Source organism: Callithrix jacchus, chromosome 18, assembly GCF_049354715.1.
Source record: "Callithrix jacchus isolate 240 chromosome 18, calJac240_pri, whole genome shotgun sequence".
NCBI lineage: Eukaryota > Metazoa > Chordata > Mammalia > Primates > Cebidae > Callithrix > Callithrix jacchus.
This window is the reverse complement of record NC_133519.1, coordinates 6,355,996-6,375,506: the sequence shown is the minus strand read 5'-3', so window position 1 is coordinate 6,375,506 and position 19,511 is coordinate 6,355,996. Positions and strand designations below refer to the sequence as shown.

General features: G+C 40.9%; 1 long non-coding RNA gene and 1 pseudogene across 1 annotated transcript in view; one reads left to right on the top strand and one right to left on the bottom strand.

Moving 5' to 3' along the window:
* LOC144580139 (uncharacterized) overlaps nt 1-19,511 on the bottom strand; it is a 150,763-nt gene that overhangs the window by 72,141 nt on the left and 59,111 nt on the right. The gene's annotated exons all lie outside the window — the stretch shown is intronic.
* Nucleotides 3,037-18,409, top strand: LOC128931033 (glutamyl-tRNA(Gln) amidotransferase subunit A, mitochondrial pseudogene; annotated as a pseudogene).

The following is a 19,511-nucleotide window of genomic DNA, read 5'->3' as shown; positions in this document are numbered from 1 at the left end:
ATATAAACCCTAGTCCATCATTTCATGGCTAGGGGATTTTGAACATGTAACTTAATCTCTCTAAGGCTCAGTTACTGTATTGGCAAAATGGAACTACACTAGTATTTATCTCTTATGTTCAGTTAAAAAAGTAAACAAAATAGTATGTAAAGAACTTGTATAGTTTCTAGTAGTCAGCAGGTTCTCAATAGATGTCAGCTATTTTGCAAACTGCTGGACCTCAATTTTATCCTCTAGCCTGTATTTAAGAAGGGAGTTGAGAGAGTCTCATCCCCACGGATAGGAGCAGAGTACAGGCTTCACCTGAGTTACCCATCTGTTTTATAAGGGAGTCAGGAATTAAAGACCAGCTTCATATGATCCTCTGCTTTGTTTTTGACCCAGCCTCTCTCCACTATGAAAAGCAGCAAGAGAGGTTTCACCTGTGAGACATAGCGGGGAAGCGGGACCTTGCCCTGGAACCAGTCTTAGGAAACTGTTAAGTTTAAAGACGACCAAAAGACAAAGAAAGAGAGAATGGCTTAAAAGAAGAGAGAAGCCAGCTGAGACCAAAGGGCCTTGGCAGTGGCAAAACATAAGGGCAATTTGGGAAGACAAAGATGGGCCTAAGAAATTGTCTTGGGAATGAGCAATAGGAGGCCTAGGTAGGATTCCTGTTATACAACTCTTTCCCATCAGGAAGACAAAACTACTCTTGGACTTAGTAATTCCCCGGTCCATATGGCACCTTAGCCAAAGGGCACATTTAATTCCAGTAAAGGAAAATATTTAGAGGGCCCTCACAGTGGGGAAAGCTGTCTGCAGGCACTGGTGCAGAAATGCTGATGAGTGAGAAACTCCAATATGTTTGTGTTGAGAGAAAGAGAGAGAGAGACACCCACAACCACTCTAAGTCAGAATGTGACCCCTGTGCTAGCAGAGGTACCAAGTGCTGTGGGGCATGGGGGAGGTAGCTCCAGCGTACTTACCAAGAAGTGTGAGCATGTGCAAGAGTGGGAGGTCGGATGGGAGGGGCCGAGAATCAACACAAGATTTGCAACAAGAACACCTCCTTTCCAGGATGGCTGACATACCCTGGGCTTTCTGCCAGCTCCGACCATCACCTATTTAAAAACCAGAATGAAAAATAATTCCGCTTCCTCAGATTCATGTTCACTTGCTCTTCCTTCCCATTAGAGTTTGCCTCCCTTTGTACCTTTTAAGAAATTATAACCCTGAGCTCAAGTGAAAAGGAGGATCATCTGATTTCAGCTTGTTAAAGAATATGAAAGAGTCTCCATGGCCGGTTGATGTATAGTGTGTGCCTTTCTGCCCTGCCTTGTTTTCTGGTCTGAGATTTTGCACCCTCTGTGAATGGCTAGAGAATTAATTTACCTCCTAACTGCTTTCAGGCTCACCCTTCCCCTCAAAAAGCCTACATTCCCACTCTTGAGGTCAGACTTCTTTGGGGCCACAAGGTAAAGACACTGGCCTTGTTTTTCTAGTTCCTCTCTGTGTGATAATCCGAGATCTTTCTAACCGTTTGAAGTAGGCATTTAGCACTATAAACTTTCCTCTTAACGCTGCTTTTGCTGAACCCCAGAGATTTTGGTATATTGTGTGTCTGTTTTCATTTATTGCCAAGAATTTTTTTTCTGCATTAATTTTGTTGTTTACCCAAAAGTCATTAAGGAACAAGTTATTTAATTTTCATGTAATTGTATGGTTTGAGAGATCTTCTTGGTATTGATTTTTACTTTTATTCCACTGTGGTCTGAGGGTATGTTTGGTATAAGTTTGATTTTTAAAAATTTATTGAGGCTTGCTTTATGGCCAAGCATGTGGCTGATCTTGGAATATGTTCCATGTCTGTGTGAGGATGAGAAGGATGCATATTCTGTGGTTGATGGATGAAGTAGTCTGTAGATGTCTATTACATCCAATTGGTCAAGTGTCAAATTTCAGCCCAGAATTTCTTTATTAGTTTTCTGCCCCCACTGTCAGTGAGGTCTTGAAGTCCCCCACTATTATTGTGCAGCTGTCTAGGTCTTTTCATAGGTCAAGAAGTAGCTGTTTTATGAGTTTGGGTGCTCCAATGTAGGATGTGTATATATTTAGGATAGTTAAGTCTTCTTGTTGAATTGGAATCTTTATCCTTATGTAATGCCCATTTTTGTCCTTTTTCACTGTTATTAAAGTCTGTTTTATCTGATGTAAGACTAGCAACCCCTGCTCTTTACTATTTTTCATTTGCATGATCGATCTTTTTCTAACCTTTTACTTTGAGCCTATGGGTGTCATTACATGAAAAGTCAAAAAACAACTGATGCTGGCAAGGCTGTGGAGAGAAGGTGATGCTTATATACTGTTGGTAGGAAGGTAAATTAGTTCAAGCACTGTAGAAAGCAGTTTGGAGATCCCTCAAATAACAACCATTCAACCCAGGAATTTCATTACTGGGTATACATCTAAAAGAAAATACATAGTTCTACCAAAAGGACACATGCACTCCTATGTTCACTGCAGCACCAAATGCACCATGTCTTTTGCAGCAACATGGATATGGCTGGAGGCTGTGATCTTAAGTGAATTAACTCAGGAACAGAAAATGAAATACTGCATGTTCTCACTTATATGTGGGAGCTAAGCATTGGGCACTCATGGACATAAAGATGGGCACAAAAGACACTGGAATCTAGAGCAGGGAGGGAAGGGGAATAACGTTTGAAAAACTAGCTACTGGGTTCTGGCTCACTTGCCTAGGTTACAGGATTAATCATACCTCAAACCTCAGCATCACACACTATGCCTGGTACGGTTTAGCTGTGTCCCCACCCAAATCTCATCTTGAATTGTATTTCCCACCATCCCCACATGTTACGGGAGGGACTTGGTGGGAGGTAATTGAATCATGGGGGCCATTACCTCCATGCTGTTTTCATGATAGTGAGTGATTCTCATGAGATCTGATGGTTTTATAAGGGGCTTTTCCGCACTTTGCTCAGCACTTCTCCTTGCTGCTGCCATGTGAAGAATGTGTTTGCTTCCCTTTCCACCATGACCGTAAGTTTCCTAAGGTCTCCCTATCATGCTGAACTGTGAGTCAATTAAGCCTCTTTCCTTTATAAATTACCCAGTCTCAGGTATGTCTGTATTAGCAGCATGAGAATGGACTAATATAATACCCATATAACAAATCTGCACATGGAACCAATGAGTGTAAAATAAAATTTTAAAATATTAGAAAAAGAAAAGACACTGGCTCATTGTGACCAAATTGTGCAATTATTCTGAGAAACGAGTCTAAGGAAGGCTCTGCAGGTGCTAGTTGAACTCTATGCCAATTCTCACACTGGACACCGGAGAAGATGGTGCTAGTGAAATGAGAAATGAACTAGGTTTCAGGAGATGGGGAAAAAGGTAAATGAGTGCCAGGTTATACATGGCAGAATTCATTCACTCATTTAAAATTTAAAAAATATCACTAGCATGTCCAGCACATGCATGCAACAAGAAAAAGGCACAGTTCCTCCACCCAACAAGACCATGGCCTACTGAGAAGGAAAGGCAACCAAAAGATAATTATACTACAGTGTGATCATTGCTACAGTGGGAGAAAGTCAACATGGAATAAAGTAATGCAGGAGAAAGAAATAACTCTAAGTTGTGCCGTTGAAAGAAGCCTCCTGGAAAGAAAACAGAGGTAGACTTGAAAAGAGTATGGCATGCATGGGGGTCCCCTGGCCTGGATGGCGGAGGAGGAAGTGGAGGGGTGCAAATCAGTACCTGAGGCAGCCAGGGTGTGGTTGACACACTATAAGAGCACCCATCTCTCATTCTTTCCTCCTCTATTCCCTCCCTTTCTTTTGATGGATCGTCTCCCATCAGATTTGTACACCAAAGAAATAAGCAATATAGACCACAACAAAAATGGATCCAAGTGGCTTTTTAAAAAGGCAACCTCAGTTAATTAACATGTTCAGTCTCCATGACCCTGAAGAAATTCAATGGAAGTGCCGGTTTTCCCAGTAGCCCAGCACCCAAGAGGGAAACTAGATATAACCACACCTATGTTGCTTTCTCTCTGTTTCCCTCTTTCTCTTCTTTCTCCTTCCTTATCCTTGACCCTGAGAGAGAAGAGCAAGAAAACTGAGTATAAAGAGGTAAAAGAAAGTATGTGGGGATGAAAATACAAGAAAAAAGAATGGCAGGACATGAGGAATGCTGGACTACCTCCTGCATATGGGCTATCTAAAGTGATCCTCAGGAAATCTTTTTTTTTTTTTTTGAGACAGAGTTTCGCTCTTGTTACCCAGGCTGGAGTGCAATGGCATGATCTCGGCTCACCACAACCTCCGCCTCCTGGGTTCAAGCAATTCTGCCTCAGCCTCCCAAGTGGCTGGGACTACAGGCATGCACCACCATGCCCAGCTAATTTTTTGTATTTTTAGTGGAGATGGGGTTTCACCTTGTTGACCAGGATGGTCTTGATCTCTTGACCTCATGATCCACCTGCCTCGGCCTCCCAAAGTGCCGGGATTATAGGCGTGAGCCACTGCACCCAGCCAGGAAATCTTTTTTAACAAGAATTTTCTCCCATTCCTCTTGGATTGGAGGATGGTAAAGGAAGGGGAAGGCAAGAAACCTGGCTCAGGAACACAGTGAAGGTGCTGGTGGTCTGGTGAGAAGGTGGCAGAGGCCATCTCTCTACTGCACTCTGTCTCCCCTGAGCCCCTCTTTCTCCTCCCCTGCCCTTGGGCAGTTGTCTCAGATACCTGAGGCTCTCTGAACACTTTTACCCCTTTCTCTGACTCTCTTCTGTTCTCTACTACTAAGCATGATGCTTACAACAGGCCTGAGTGTCTCCCCTCCTACTCTTACTAAGGTGGATCTCATGAACTCCCAGGGGGAACATACATGGAGTACTGGGCATAGTTTTTATTTCTCAAGGACAGCAGGATCCAAGATGTCCATTAGCAACAGCAGCATTGTATGAGATGAAGCAATGAATGAAGATGCACATGGTCTTCTTCCTCTTAACAATATCAATGACAACACAACAGCCTTCTATGGAGCCTTTCCCAACAACCTTTCACCTCCCTCTGATTCTGATTTTTCTTTGTGCTGTTGGTCAGCATTTCACAGATAGACTTGCAAGATCATCTGTTTTTTAACAATGATAATGTCTAGTAGGAATCAAACACTTACATCTAGACCAATGACACTACAAAGAAACTGAATCAACTAGTGTGCAGAACAACCAAATAGCATCATGATGACAAGATCAAATTCACATATAACAATACTAACCTTAAATGTAAATGGGCTAAATGCCCCAATTAAAAGACACAGACTGGCAAATTGGATAAGGAGTCAAGACCCATCAGTATGCTGTGTGCAGGAGACCCATGTTATGTGCAAAGACACACTCAGTCTCAAAATAAAGGGATAAAGGAAAATTTACCAAGCAAATATAAAGTAAAAAAAAAAAAAAAAAGCAAGGGTCGTAATCTTAGTCTCCACCAAAACAGAATTTAAACCAATAAAGATCAAAAAAGACAAAGAAGGGCATTACATAAAGGTAAAGTGAACAATTCAACAAGAAAAGCTAACTATTCTGAATATATATATACACCTAATACAGGAGCACATAGATTCATGAAACAAGTTCTTAGAGACCTGCAAAGAGGCTTAGACTCCCACACAATAATCGTGGGAGAGTTTAACACCCTACTGTCAGTATTAGACAAATCAACAAGACAGAAAATTAACAAGGATATTCATGACTTGAACTCAGCTCTGGATCAAGTGGATCTAGTCGACATCTATAGAACTCTACCCCAAATCAACAGAATATACATTCTTCTCAGTGCTACATGGCACTTATTCTAAAATTGACCACATAATTGGAAATAAAACACTCCTCAGCAAATGCAAAAGAACTAATATCATAACAGTCTCTCAGACAACAGTGCAATAGAATTAGAATTCAGGATTAAGAAACTCACTCAAAACCACAGAATTTCATGGAAATTGAATAAACTTCTCCTGAATGACTCCTGGGTAAATAATGAAATCAAGGCAGAAATCCAGAAATTCTTTAAAACTAATGAGAATAAAGAGACAACATACCAGAATCACTGGGACACAGCTAAACAGTGTTAAGAGGGAAAGTCATAGCACTAAATGCTTACATCAGAAAGCTAGAAAGATCTCACACTGACACCACAATTAAAAGACCTAGAGAGGCAAGAGCAAACTAATCCAAAAGCTATCAGAAGACAAGAATTAACTAAGATCAGAGAATAGTTACAGAAAATAGAGACATGATAACCCCTATTAAAAAATCAATGAATCCCAGGAGCTGTTTTTTATAAAAAAAAATTAACAAAATAGATAAACTGCTAGCTAGACTGATAACAAGAGAGATAAAAGTCAAATAGACAAAATACAAAATGATAAGGAGGATATCACCACTGACCCCACAGAAATACAAACTACCATCAGAGAATACTAAAAACAAGTAAACTAGAAATAAACTTTTATGCAAATAAACTAGAAAATCTAGAAGAAATTGATAAACTCCTGGACACATACACCCTACCAAGACTAAACCAGGAAGAAGTTGAATCCCTGAATAGACCAATAACAAGCTCTGAAATTGAGGAAGTAATTAATAACCTACCAAGCAAAAAAAGTACAGGACCAGTCAGATTCATAGCTGATTTCTACCAAAAATACAAAGAGGAGCTGATAACATTCCTCCTGAAACTGTTCCAAACAATTGAAAAGGAGGGACTCCTCCCTAACTTATTTTATGAAGCCAGCATCATCCTGATACCAAAACCAGGAAGAGACACACATACGAAAAAGAGAAAACTTCAGGCCAATATCCCTGATAAACATCAGTGTGAAAAGCAGTGGCTCAAGCCTGTAATCCCAGCACTTTGGGAGGCTGAGGCGGGTGGATCATGATGTCAAAAGATCGAGACCATCCTGGTCAACATGGTGAAACCCCGTCTCTACTAAAAATACAAAAAATTAGCCAGGCATGGTGGCGACTGCCTGTAATCCCAGCTACTCAGGAGGCTGGAGCAGGAGAATTGCCTGAACCCAGGAGGCGGAGTTTGCGATGAGCCGAGATCGTGCCATTGCACTTCAGCCTGGGTTAACAAGAGTGAAACTCCATCTAAAAAAAAAAAAAGAAAGAAAGAAAATCCTCATTAAACCACTGGCAAACAGAATCCAGCAGCACATCAAAAAAACTTATCCACCAGAATCAAGTTGGCTTCATCCCTGGAATGCAAGGCTGGTTCAACATATGCAAATCAATAAATGTAATCCATAACACAAACAGAACCAAAGACAAAAAACACATGATTATCTCAATAGTTGCAGAAAAGGCCTTTGATAAAATTCAACATCGCTTCATGTTAAAAACTCTCAATAAACTAGGTAGTGATGGAACATATCTCAAGATAATAAGAGCTATTTATGACAAACCCACAGCCAATATCACATTGAATGGGCAAAAGCTGGAAGCATTCCCTTTAAAAACTAGCACAAGACAAGGATGTCCTCTCTAACCACTCCTATTCAACATAGTATTAGTAGTTCTGGCTAGGGAAATCAGGCAAGAGAAAGAAATAAAGGGTATTCAAAAAGGAAGAGAGGAAGTCAAGTCATCTCTGTTAGCAGATGACATGATTTTATACTTCGAAAACTCCATCATCTCAGCCCAAAACCTCTTTAAGCTGGTAAGTCCAAAACTTCTTGAACTAATAAGCAACTTCAGCAAAGTCTCAGGGTACAAAATCAATGTGCAAAAATCACAAGCATTCCTTTACACCAATAGGCAAGCAGAGAGCCCATCACAGATGAACTCCCACTCACAATTGCTACAAAGAGAATAACCTAGGTATACAGCTAACAAGGGATGTGAAGGACCTCTTCAAGGAGAACTACAAACCACTGCTCAAGGAAATAAGAAAGGACACAGACAAATGGAAAAACATTCCATCCTCATGGACAGGAAGAATCAATATTGTGAAATTGACCATACTGCCCAAAGTAATTTATAGATTCAATGTTATTTCCATCAAACTACCATTGACATTCTTCACAGAATTAGAAAGAAAACTATTTTAAATTTCAAATGTAATCAAAGAAGACCCCATATAGCCAAGACAATCCTAAGCAAAAAGAACAAAGCTGTAGGTATCACATTACCTGACTTCAAACTACACTGCAAGGCTACAGTAAGCAAGACAACATGGTACTGGTACCAAACAGCCATATAGACCAATGGAACTAAACAGAGACCTCAGAAATAACACCGTATACCTACAACCATCTGATCTTTAACAGACCTGACTAAAACAAGCAATGGGGAAATGATCTCCAGTAAATGGTGCCAGAAAACTTGCTAACCATATGCAGAAAACTGAAACTGGACCCCTTCCTTACACCTTATACAAAAATCAGCTCAAGAAGGATTAAAGACTTAAATGCAAAAACCATAAAAACCCTAGAGGAAAACCTAGGTAATACCATTCAGGACACAGGCAAGGGCAAAGACTTCATGACAAAAATGCCCAAAGCAATTACAACAAAATCCAAAATTGGCAAATGGGATCTAATTACACTAAAGAGCTTCTGCACAGAAAAAGAAACTATCATCAGACTGAACAGGCAACCTACAGAATGGGAGAAAGCTTTTGCTATCTACCTGTCTGACAAATGTCTAACATCTAGAATCTGTCAGGAATTTAAATATATTTACAAGAAAAAACAAACAACCTCATCAAAAAGTGGGCAAAGGATCTGAATAGACATTTCTCAAAAGAAGACATTTAGGTGTACAATAAACATATGAAGAAAAGTTCAACATCACTGACCGTTAGAGAAATGCATATCAAAATCACAATGAGATACCATCTTATGCCAGTCAGAATGATGATTAATAAAAAGTCAGGAAACAATAGATGCTGGTGAGGCTGCAGAAAAATAGGAACACTTTTACACTGTTGGTGGGAATATAAATTAGTTCATTTTTCATTTAATTAATTCATTTAAATACTAAGGTAAATTAGTATTTTCATACTGTCTTCATTGTGGAAGACAGTATGGCAACTCCTCAAAGATCTAGAACCAGAAATACCATTTGACTCGGCAATCCCATTACTGGTCACATACCCAAAGGAATGTAAATTTTTCTACTATAAAGACACATGCACACGTATGTTTATTGCAGCACTATTTACCATAGTAAAGACATGGAACCAACCCAAATGCCCATCAATTATAGACTAGATTAAAAAAATGTGTTACATAAACACCATGGAATACTATGCAGCCATAAAAAGGAATGAGATCATGTCCTTTGCAGGAACATGGATGAAGCTGGAAGCCATTATCCTCAGCAAACTAACACAGGAACAGAAAACCAAACACCACATGTTCTCACTCATAAGTGGGAGTTGAACATTGAGAACACATGGACACAGAGAGGAGAATAACACACACCAGGGCCTGTTGGGGGGTGGTGATGAAGGGAGAGAACTTAGAGGATGGGTCAATAGGTACGCAAACCACCATGGCACATGTGTATCTATGTAACAAACTGCACATCTACACATGTATCCCATTTTCCAGAAGAAAGAAAGAAAAAGAAAGGAAAGGAGAGGAGAGGAAGGAATTTTTATTGTTTTTAAGCCAAGAAAAAAAAAAGCAACTGTGGCCCCTACTTCTTTGAATAATCATTTGAAGTGCTCAATTGTGCCCTGAATATAGGCTTGATTTCAAATATGTCTGTAGCTAATGAAAATGAAGTTTGGTTGTAGAGAGTGATATAATAAAGGCATTAACCAAGATACACACAGCTGCTTTCTCATCTGCAAAGCCAGGCTTGTCTCCCAAATGCGCATAGTCATTAGTAAGAAGCTAAATTTAAAGCCATGATAAAATAGCTAGCCAGTTGCTAAACAAAGGCATCTTTGATAAATCTTCATTTGTTTGTATTCTACACTGAAAAGTCATCAAACATCCCCAAATAGACGGTGAGGAAGAGCAGGTATTAAGCCAGAGCTGTGTTTCCTAAACCTATCCAGGAAGTGACATCCCTGTGACTTTGCAAGGACAAGAAAGTCACCAATCTATGCCACATGTCTTACAGACTGTCCATATGCAGAAAGCAGTCCTTATGCTGATGGCAAGAGATGGAATTTGAAAAGAGAGATACTTCTTGTGTATTCAAAGTCTCTCCAGTGATTTGATTAGAAAAACATCAAAAATAAAGATGAAGGTCTAGCAAACTAGTGGAACACAGAAAAGGAGGCATAATTCCCTGTATCCTAATGCTGGCTGGCTTCCCCTGCAATGTCACTTTGTATAAAGACATCAGTGAGGAATACCTGACTGGGCACAATAACTGGATTTGGCCTTGACACCAGCCCTGACCCCCTGGGTCCTCGCTATACACTGGTCCCCTGCCCTCCTTGTCTTGAGCCACCATCCTTTGGCTCGAACATTCCCGTAGTTGGCCGGGCATGGTGGCTCACACCTGTAATCCCAGCACTCTGGGAGGCTGAGGTGGGTGGATCATGATGTCAAAAGATCGAGACCATCCTGGTCAACATGGTGAAACCCCGTCTCTACTAAAAATACAAGAAATTAGCTGGGCGTGGTGATGCATGCCTGTAATCCCAGCTACTCAGGAGGCCGAGGCAGGAGAATTGCCTGAACCCAAGAGGCGGAGGTTGCAGTGAGCTGAGACTGCACCATTGCACTCCAGCCTGGGTAACAAGAGCGAAACTCCATCTCAAAAAAAAAAAAAAAAAAAAAAATTCCTGCAGTTGCCTTGATGGAACACTACCCAGCAGTTTCCCACTCTGATTCTTAATAACTTCAGAATCCTTCAAAGGGCAGAAAAGAGAATGACCCACAGTCAGAGAGTATATGAACCTCTGAACCTCTGAGTCAGCTAACCCAGCAACAGTTAATGCCTTCTAGAGAGGGTGTCCACACCAGACCAAGGGGAGGTGTCATTCAGCATCAATATCTGTAACAAAGACTTATTTCTCTTATTTAGGAGAACTCAAGCTTAAAATCATGAGTGAGACTTTTTTTTAATCATTGTCCAAAAGATGAAACTGTAGCCCTTTTCCAGCCGGAGAGATAAGCCACGTGTTCATTGACTTGCAGAGTTCAACCAAATGGAATGGTCTTGGAGAAAGGCAGTAACAGAAAAATCAGCCTTTGTGTCTCGCCTACTTTTTAATATTCTCATTGAGCTCTCAATCTGTTAAAAATCTCATGATATATTTGGTCTAATCTCTTAGGTACATATCTCCTCTCAGAAGATACCACAACATGTAAAGGCAAATGTGCCTTTCAATGGAGTGAAAGAAGAAAAGCTTGACAAGAGAAAGAGCCGGAGAAAAGGGGGCCCAGCTCTTGCATTGCCATCTTGACTGGCTATCACTGGCGCTGTTGCAGGGATGGCAGAGCAATGCTCCGCTTACCAAGTGCCCCCTGCACAAGACACCTCTGGCTCCTGTACATGAGACTAAGGCCTCTCCCTTAGGGATCATATTGCTACACCTTCCCCACAGTGTGTCTCAGAAACTCCCTGTCATTCTCCATATTCAAATCACAACTTGAGTCAATTTTATTTGCCCTTTTCATGACATGTTTAAATTTCTGTGTTGACATCTTGTCTTGACATGAGCTTTAAGGGAATATGCAGTAATATCTCTGTGATGAGAGTTCCTGAGTTATGATTTTAAATTTTGTTGTTATAATAATATGAACCTACCTTTCCTGTTTTGAATGCTGCCTGACGTGGAGAAACTTCTAATATTCCAAGGGGATTTTCTCCTTGTGATTATTTATATCATTGTCTCCAAAGTTTTTTGATTATCCACCCCTGTGAGTAAAAACTTTTGAGCATGTGCCCCCAAAATATATTTACTTATAAATATTATATGTAAGTCACTGTCAACCCATATAGTGTAAATTTTTACAGCTCAATCTCTTTATTTTAGACATAAATAAATAGAAATAGAAACTCTAATATTTTGCTCCTGTGCTGCAGTAAATTGTCATACAGATGGAATGCTCATACCCCTTTGGAGGCTATTACATAAAAAGAGAGGAGACATGTATGAGATTGTCATCACTCCTGCAGTGATAGAAACAACGTTCTTCTCCCACCTCAATGGACTGTTGTTCTGATAGATACACATACAAGACTCTCTGAGCTAATTTAAAAAGAGAATTCTTCAGCCTAAGTTAATGGGAAGCACTGTGCCATAAATAATCTCAAATCATTATCCTGGCCATTAATGTCAGCCTCTCCCCCTTGTTGCACAGGGTTTTTGGAATGACCAACTTGCAGCAAAATTGGCTCATTTGCTGTCCACCTCCCTTCCTTGGCTTATCCCTTTCTGGAAGTGATAATTGCAGTGAAATGGTCAAGTTGAAGGAGGGAGAAAGGAGGATGTCCACAAACTGGGAAACAGTGTCCAAATTATCACAAGGTGCCACAGAGTCACTGTCACCATCAGACCACCTAGGGAGCCAACTGTTGCCATTACTCATCCATGTCACTTACAGATCTGTCTGTTCATAAAGAGAGAAAGTAGATGAAAAGGTCTGTTTATCTTATAAAAGGAAAAGAGCTTAGTTTCCATGTGCCTGTGATTTATCCTCTTTCTGTAAGTTGTAGATGTTGAAAGAAAATAGACTTGGCCTGTGTGCTTTCAAGCAGCACTCTCCCTGCCAGTTCTCAACAAACATTAAATAAAAAATATTCTGCAACAGATGCTGGAGAGGATGTGGAGAAAAAGGAACACTTTTACACTGTTGGTGGGAGTGTAAATTAGTTCAACCATTGTGGAAGACAGTGTGGCGATTCCTCAAGGCCTTAGAAATAGAAATTCCATTTGACCCAGCAATCCCATTACTGGGTATATATCCAAAAGACTATAAATCGTTCTACTATAAGGACACATGTACACGAATGTTCATTGCAGCACTGTTTACAATAGCAAAGACCTGGAATCAACCCAAATGCCCATTGATAATAGACTGGATTGGAAAAATGTGGCACATATACACCATGGAATATTATGCAGCAATCAGAAATGATGAGTTTGTGTCATTTGTAGGGACATGGATGAATCTGGAGAACATCATCCTCAGCAAACTGACACAAGAACAGAAAATGAAACACCGCATATTCTCACTCATAGGTGGGTGATGAAAAATGAGAACACATGGACACAGAAAGGGGAGTACTAAACACTGGGGTCTATTGGGGGGAAAAGGGGAGGGCCAGTGGGAGGGGGAGGTGGGGAGGGATAGCCTGGGGAGAAATGCCAAATGTGGGTGAAGGGGAGAAGAAAAGCAAAGCACACTGCCATGTGTGTACCTACGCAACTGTCTTGCATGCTCTGCTCATGTACCCCAAAACCTATAATTCAATAAAAAATTAAAAATAAAATAAAATAAAATAAAAAAAAAAACCACATTGAGATACCATCTCATGCCAGTTAGAATGGCGATCATTAAAAAATCTGGAGACAACAATGCTGGAGAGGATGTGGAGAAAAAGGAACACTTTTACACTGTTGGTGGGAGTGTAAATTAGTTCAACCATTGTGGAAGACAGTGTGGCTATTCCTCAAGGCCTTTGAAATAGAAATTCCATTTGACTCAGCAATCCCATTACTGGGTATATATCCAAAGGACTATAAATCGTTCTACTATAAGGACACATGCACACGAATGTTCATTGCAGCACTGTTTACAATAGCAAAGACATAGAACCAACCCAAATGCCCATTGATGATAGACTGGATTGGGAAAATATGGCACATATACACCACGGAATATTATGCAGCAATCCGAAATGATGAGTTCATGTCATTTGTAGGGACATGGATGAATCTGGAGAACATCATTCTCAGCAAACTGACACAAGAACAGAAAATGAAATACCGCATATTCTCACTCATAGGCGGGTGATGAAAAATGAGAACACATGGACACAGGGAGGGGAGTACTAAACACTGGGGTCTATTGGGGGGAAAAGGGGAGGGCCAGAGGGGGGTGGGGGAGCTGGGGAGGGATAGCCTGGGGAGAAATGCCAAATGTGGGTGAAGGGGAGAAAGCAAGCAAAACACACTGCCATGTGTGTACCTATTCAACTGTCTTGCATGCTCTGCACATGTACCCCAAAACCAAAAATGCAATAAAAAATTTAAAAATACATATTATATGAAGAAAACTACAGAATCTTTCCATGTTTTTTAATATTCCAATAAATAAACTACATATAGATCATTAAAAAAAAATATTCTGTAGAGATCCACCAAGCTGTTCTGATTTAAATACAGTGCATTAGACACAACACAAAGTGAATGGAGCAAGTCAAGAGGCAGGAGGAACATCCTCTCAGGCTGGGGCCTAGGTACTGCAATGTCTGCTACCAAAATATGACACTCCCCATTTAAGCCGAAAGTCATCACCATGCCAATATCAGCCAAGTTTATCATTCGCTGTAGACCAACCAAACTACGTGAGGTTGGCAGTGGGGGCTCGGGGGATTGGACATGGTGCGTGGGGCTACCAAGATGGGCAAGATCCAGACCTGCCCTCAAGGTGCTCACTGTCTATAAAGCAGCTAAACTTAAGAAGAAGGAATGTGTTAAGGGGTTCGTGGGCAGGCCATACTTCCACAGCTGGGTGTTTCCCTGTATCCTCTGAAGTAGTCCTCTGAGTAGTGGAGAGGGAAGCATCCATATGAACCTTATGCAAGTTATATAAACCAAACACTTTAAATGTCACCTGAGGGGCAGGGGGACTCCCTGTACTAATTATTAGGATGTGGAAGAGATGATACAAAGGCTCATATTATAATGCCCTTCTTGTCTGAGTGGGGAGAGGAGCAGCATCCCAAGACACTCAGAAAATTAGATTGTACAGTCCCTTGTGGTAATCCCATTCTAGATTAACCAGCCTCCCTTGGTGGAAAGACTGCAGGCAAATGCCAACAATTGCACAGTTCTAAGGGATCATGTGAAAGTTGCCATTTAAACCTTCCTTTCAACAGGAACTCCACAGGGTCTTTGGGATCAAAGGAAACAGAGAAAGCTGGCAGGTGGCAGGAAATACTGAGTCTCCTTGCCTGCACAAGCTCTTGAAAATCCGTATTCCGTTTCTCATGCATGCACGGGCCTGCTTAGATAAGGCCAAGTAAATAATATTTAACTTTTCAACAAATATTTATTAAATGCTGTTTGTCACTGTTCTATGCCCTGAGAATACAGAAGTATTCTCTGTCTGCATAGAGCTTTTACTAGCATGCGTAAGTTATATAAATGGCAGGGGCTATAAGAGCCATGGAGAATCAGAAAGCAGAGCAGCTGGATGGGGAGGCCCCATTGCCACACCCTGCAGAGACCTTTATGGGAATTAGAGTCTAAGGCTGAGGAGGATCTGAGAGTCCCAGAATTCTTGTGGTAACTCATGCAAAATGGGATCAAGAACCAGATGAAGTCAGGCCTTGTGGTCTGGTGGTCATGGAGAGGCTGTGTATGTTGAGGAAGAAGGGGCAGGAGCACACAGAGTTTCAGGCCCCCGTCCACTTTTTCTGTAAATAGTGTGGCTGTTCTGGGATGGGGTGGTGTTGCCTAGATCACCTGGAAGTCTTAGCTCCTTCTTTCTTCATTCCTGTAAAAAGATGTGGAAGTAGGGAGGAACACTAGTGTTATCGAAACAATAAACGTTGTGTAAATTACTCATAATTTTCATTATCTTCTATCTTAAGATAATTATTTTTCATGATTTCAGCAAGTAATAAGTTTTTACCCTGAAGCATAGACTTTCTTAGTCTAAGTAAATTTGTGGTTTTTCTCAGTCCCTCCCTACCCCAGGCTTGCTGTGGACAGTAACCAAGCTGTCCTGGGCTAAATGCACCATCTTGTGGTCAGCACTAGAAATTATCTGATCCCTGCTGCCCTCACTAGTTACCTACTCTACCCCTTCTATTTATCCCTGAGTAAATAGATTTCAAATTATCCATTTACACAGGAATATGACCCAAAAAATTCTTTCTCCCTCTTTCATCTATCTTTTATCATTGCCTCTTCCTCTTGTATACACGTCTTTCTCGATTCTCATGGAAAAACTTATAATTTCACACAGAAAAAAAATCACACTTAGAATAAGACACAGAGTACTTTCATGGCCGTCTGACCTCTCTGACCTCACATTTCATGCTGTCTTCTTGCCACACCACCCAACTCACACTGGCCTTCTGCTGTTCCTGGAACCTGCCCATGCATAGGGCTTTAGGCTTCACTTCTCTCTGCCTAGAATGTCCTTCCTCCTGCAGAGCCACATTCTCACGCCCTACTTCTTTGAGGAACTCTATCAGCAGCTCCTTCAGAGAGATTTGCCTTGCTTAGTGTATCTAAAAATCTTATCTCTCACCCCGATGTTTTTTCTTCAAAGCACTTATCACTACTTGATATTTTATGATGTATCTGTCTTTCATTAGTCTGTTGTCTAAATATCTCCAGAAGAAAGAAAATTTCTCAAAAACAGAAACTTTGTTTTGTCCCTTGATGTATCTCAAGTGACTCCAGGCCTGAAACATAACAGAACTCTCCCCAGTCCCCCCTCCCACCCAAAAATGTGAAATATATTTTCATAGTCGATAGATATAAGATTGATGCCTGAGAAGCAGCAATAACAAGAAAAGGCGAATCTGTAGACATTCAAGTGAAAGTCAGATTTAAAAAGAGCCAGGGAAATCCTGAAAGTTGCTGAGACATCCTCTTTAGGATCTTCATATACCTCTTATCCCTTTTTAATTAAACGTGTTTTCCTTCAAAGACTAAACATTCAAAATAAACATGGTTTAGTTTAATTTCTTTTTTAAAAAACTTTGGCATTGTACCATTATGATCTTTAAGTATCTGTTTCAAATGTGCTCTATTTCAGCTGCACTTTGAGTTATACTTGGGCTAGGAACCTAGTCACAAGTAAGTATATTATCTCTATGTAGATATATCCCTTCGGAATTACAAATAACCAACTTGTAAGTGACATTTTGAATTATAACCCTGCTGCGAACTGGGAACACTCTTTAGGTGGCTTTTAAAATTTTTAGAATCCTACAGTGACAATTAAAGATGGCTGTACCCATGTAATACCACTAGCGACTAGTTATTAATAACTCAGAGGTTTTTAACTGGTCCAAATACAGAATCCCCACAGCAAGAATGAAGATTCAGACTGGCTGATAACGGGAGGAAGTTCAGGTGGGATGGCAGCTGCCGTGTCAGCATTCACATGCTATGCAGCTTCAGGATCACATACGGGAGAATCGACCAGAAATCCTGCTGCCCACTGTGCGCTTGTTGATTTCAAACCAAGCTATGGCTTAGCTTTCCATCATGGTCTTACTCCTCTGATGAATTCGATGGATGTGCCAGGAATATTAACCAGATGTGTGGATAATACAGCAATTGTGTTGGGTGTACTGGCTGGACATGACCCCAATGATTCTACCACAGTACAGGACCTTATTAAACCACTCATGCTTCCCAGTTTGGCAGATGTGAGCAAACAATGTATAGGAATTCTGAAGGAATATCTTGTACCAGAATTATCAAGTTAAGTACAGTCTCTAGTCCAAAGCTGCTGACCTCTTTGAGGCTGAGGGGGCCAACATAATTGAAGTATCCCTTCCTCACTCCAGTTATTCAGTTGCCTGCTACCATGTAATGTGCACATCAGAAGTGGCATTAAATATGGCAAGACTTGATGGGCTAAAATATGGTCACAGAGGTGACATTGATGTGTCCACTGAAGCCATGTATGCTTCAACCAGATAAGAAGGATTCAATGCTATGGTGAGAGGAAGAATTCTTTCAGGAAATTTTTTTCTTATTAAAAGAAAACTGTTTCATCAAATATTTAATCAAGATTATTTCATCAAAGCACAGAAAGTGAGACACCTCATTGCTAATGACTTTGTGAATGTTTTTAACTCTGGAGTAGATGTCTTGCTAACTCCCACCACCTTGAGTGGGGCAGTGCCATACTTGGAGTTCATCAAAGAAGGCAACAGAACACAAAGTGCCCAGAATGATATTTTGACACAAGCTGTAAGTATGGCAGAATTGCCAGCAGTGAGTATCCCTGTTGCACTGTCCAACCAAGGGTTGCCAGTAGAACTGCAGTTTACCGGATGTGCGTTTTGTGACCAGCAGCTTCTTACAGTAGCCAAATGGTTGGAAAAGCAAGTACAGTTTCCTGTTACTCAACTTCAAGAACTCATGGATATTGTTCATCAATCCCTGAAAATGAAAAGCTACCCTCTGTCTCTCTAAAACAGCAAACATATCTTGCAAATTAAAATGACTTCTACAGGTTCTATACTCTAGAGAGTCAAATGGTCTTGCTCAATTCTTGTAATTAGGTTTCTTGTCAATACCATCATTCCACGGAATCACTTTTTAAAATTCCTGTGATAATTAATAATAATGTATCAGCATTTATTAAGCAAAAAAAAAATAGAATCCCAAGTTGATTTTTTTCCATAACATTTCTTTTACACAGCAAAGGAAAAACATACAACACCAATAGCAAAAGTAGCAAGGAGGAAGGTACGTGATTCAAATAAACTGTTAGTTCCATTTAGAATGGCATTCAGAAGAAAAGCTGCTAATTATGACACTTCCAGACAGTTGTACCCTTGGAGTCTAGCCATTCTGGTTTTCAGGAACTAGACAGAAAGACTGCAAGATGCTGAGGACTCATATGATGAGTGACACCCCATCAAATCTCATGTGCAGCTGGTGCTATACTGACCTCACCCCTAGACCAGCAATGCAGTCAACAAAATGGGTAGCTGAAAAACAGTAAAAACTTAAACTTTCCAGTTAGTTCTTTATTATTCGCTTTGGTTTAAAATAGCCCTCCCTTCCATTGTAAAAGTTTTCTGCAAGTCTATTTTTGGTTTTTCTGAGTGTATCCCCTTCCTGTACCGCCCACCTAAAATGATACGTGGCCATATGTGGGAGATTATGGTGATGGGTGGCAAGGCCTCCAATCTGCGTGTGGGTCTTGGTGCCTCTCTTCACATTCTCATAGGCCCCCTGAAGGTGGCTCTTGTCCACCTGGTCAGTTCTCTTCTTGCCAATGCCCACAGCCAAAGTCAGCAGGCAGTCAGACTCGTAGTTGACCTTTTCTTATTTGCTGAGAGCCTAGTGGCCCTGCTAACTGACTTGGCCCCACATCAGCTCTCACTGGCACTGCATGGCCTCTGGGCCCCTCTGGGATCTGGGGTCTGGAAGGTCATCTGATCCCTAGTGCAGTTGGTCTCCCAAACAGCCCTCACTACAGGGTCGCTGGCCCACCGCGTAATCGGCTGCTTTTCATGTCACTCAGTAGGGTAGGAAGAAATATCTGGATTCTTCTCATTCCACCTGAGAGCTGGAGAAGACCTCTAGAAGCTG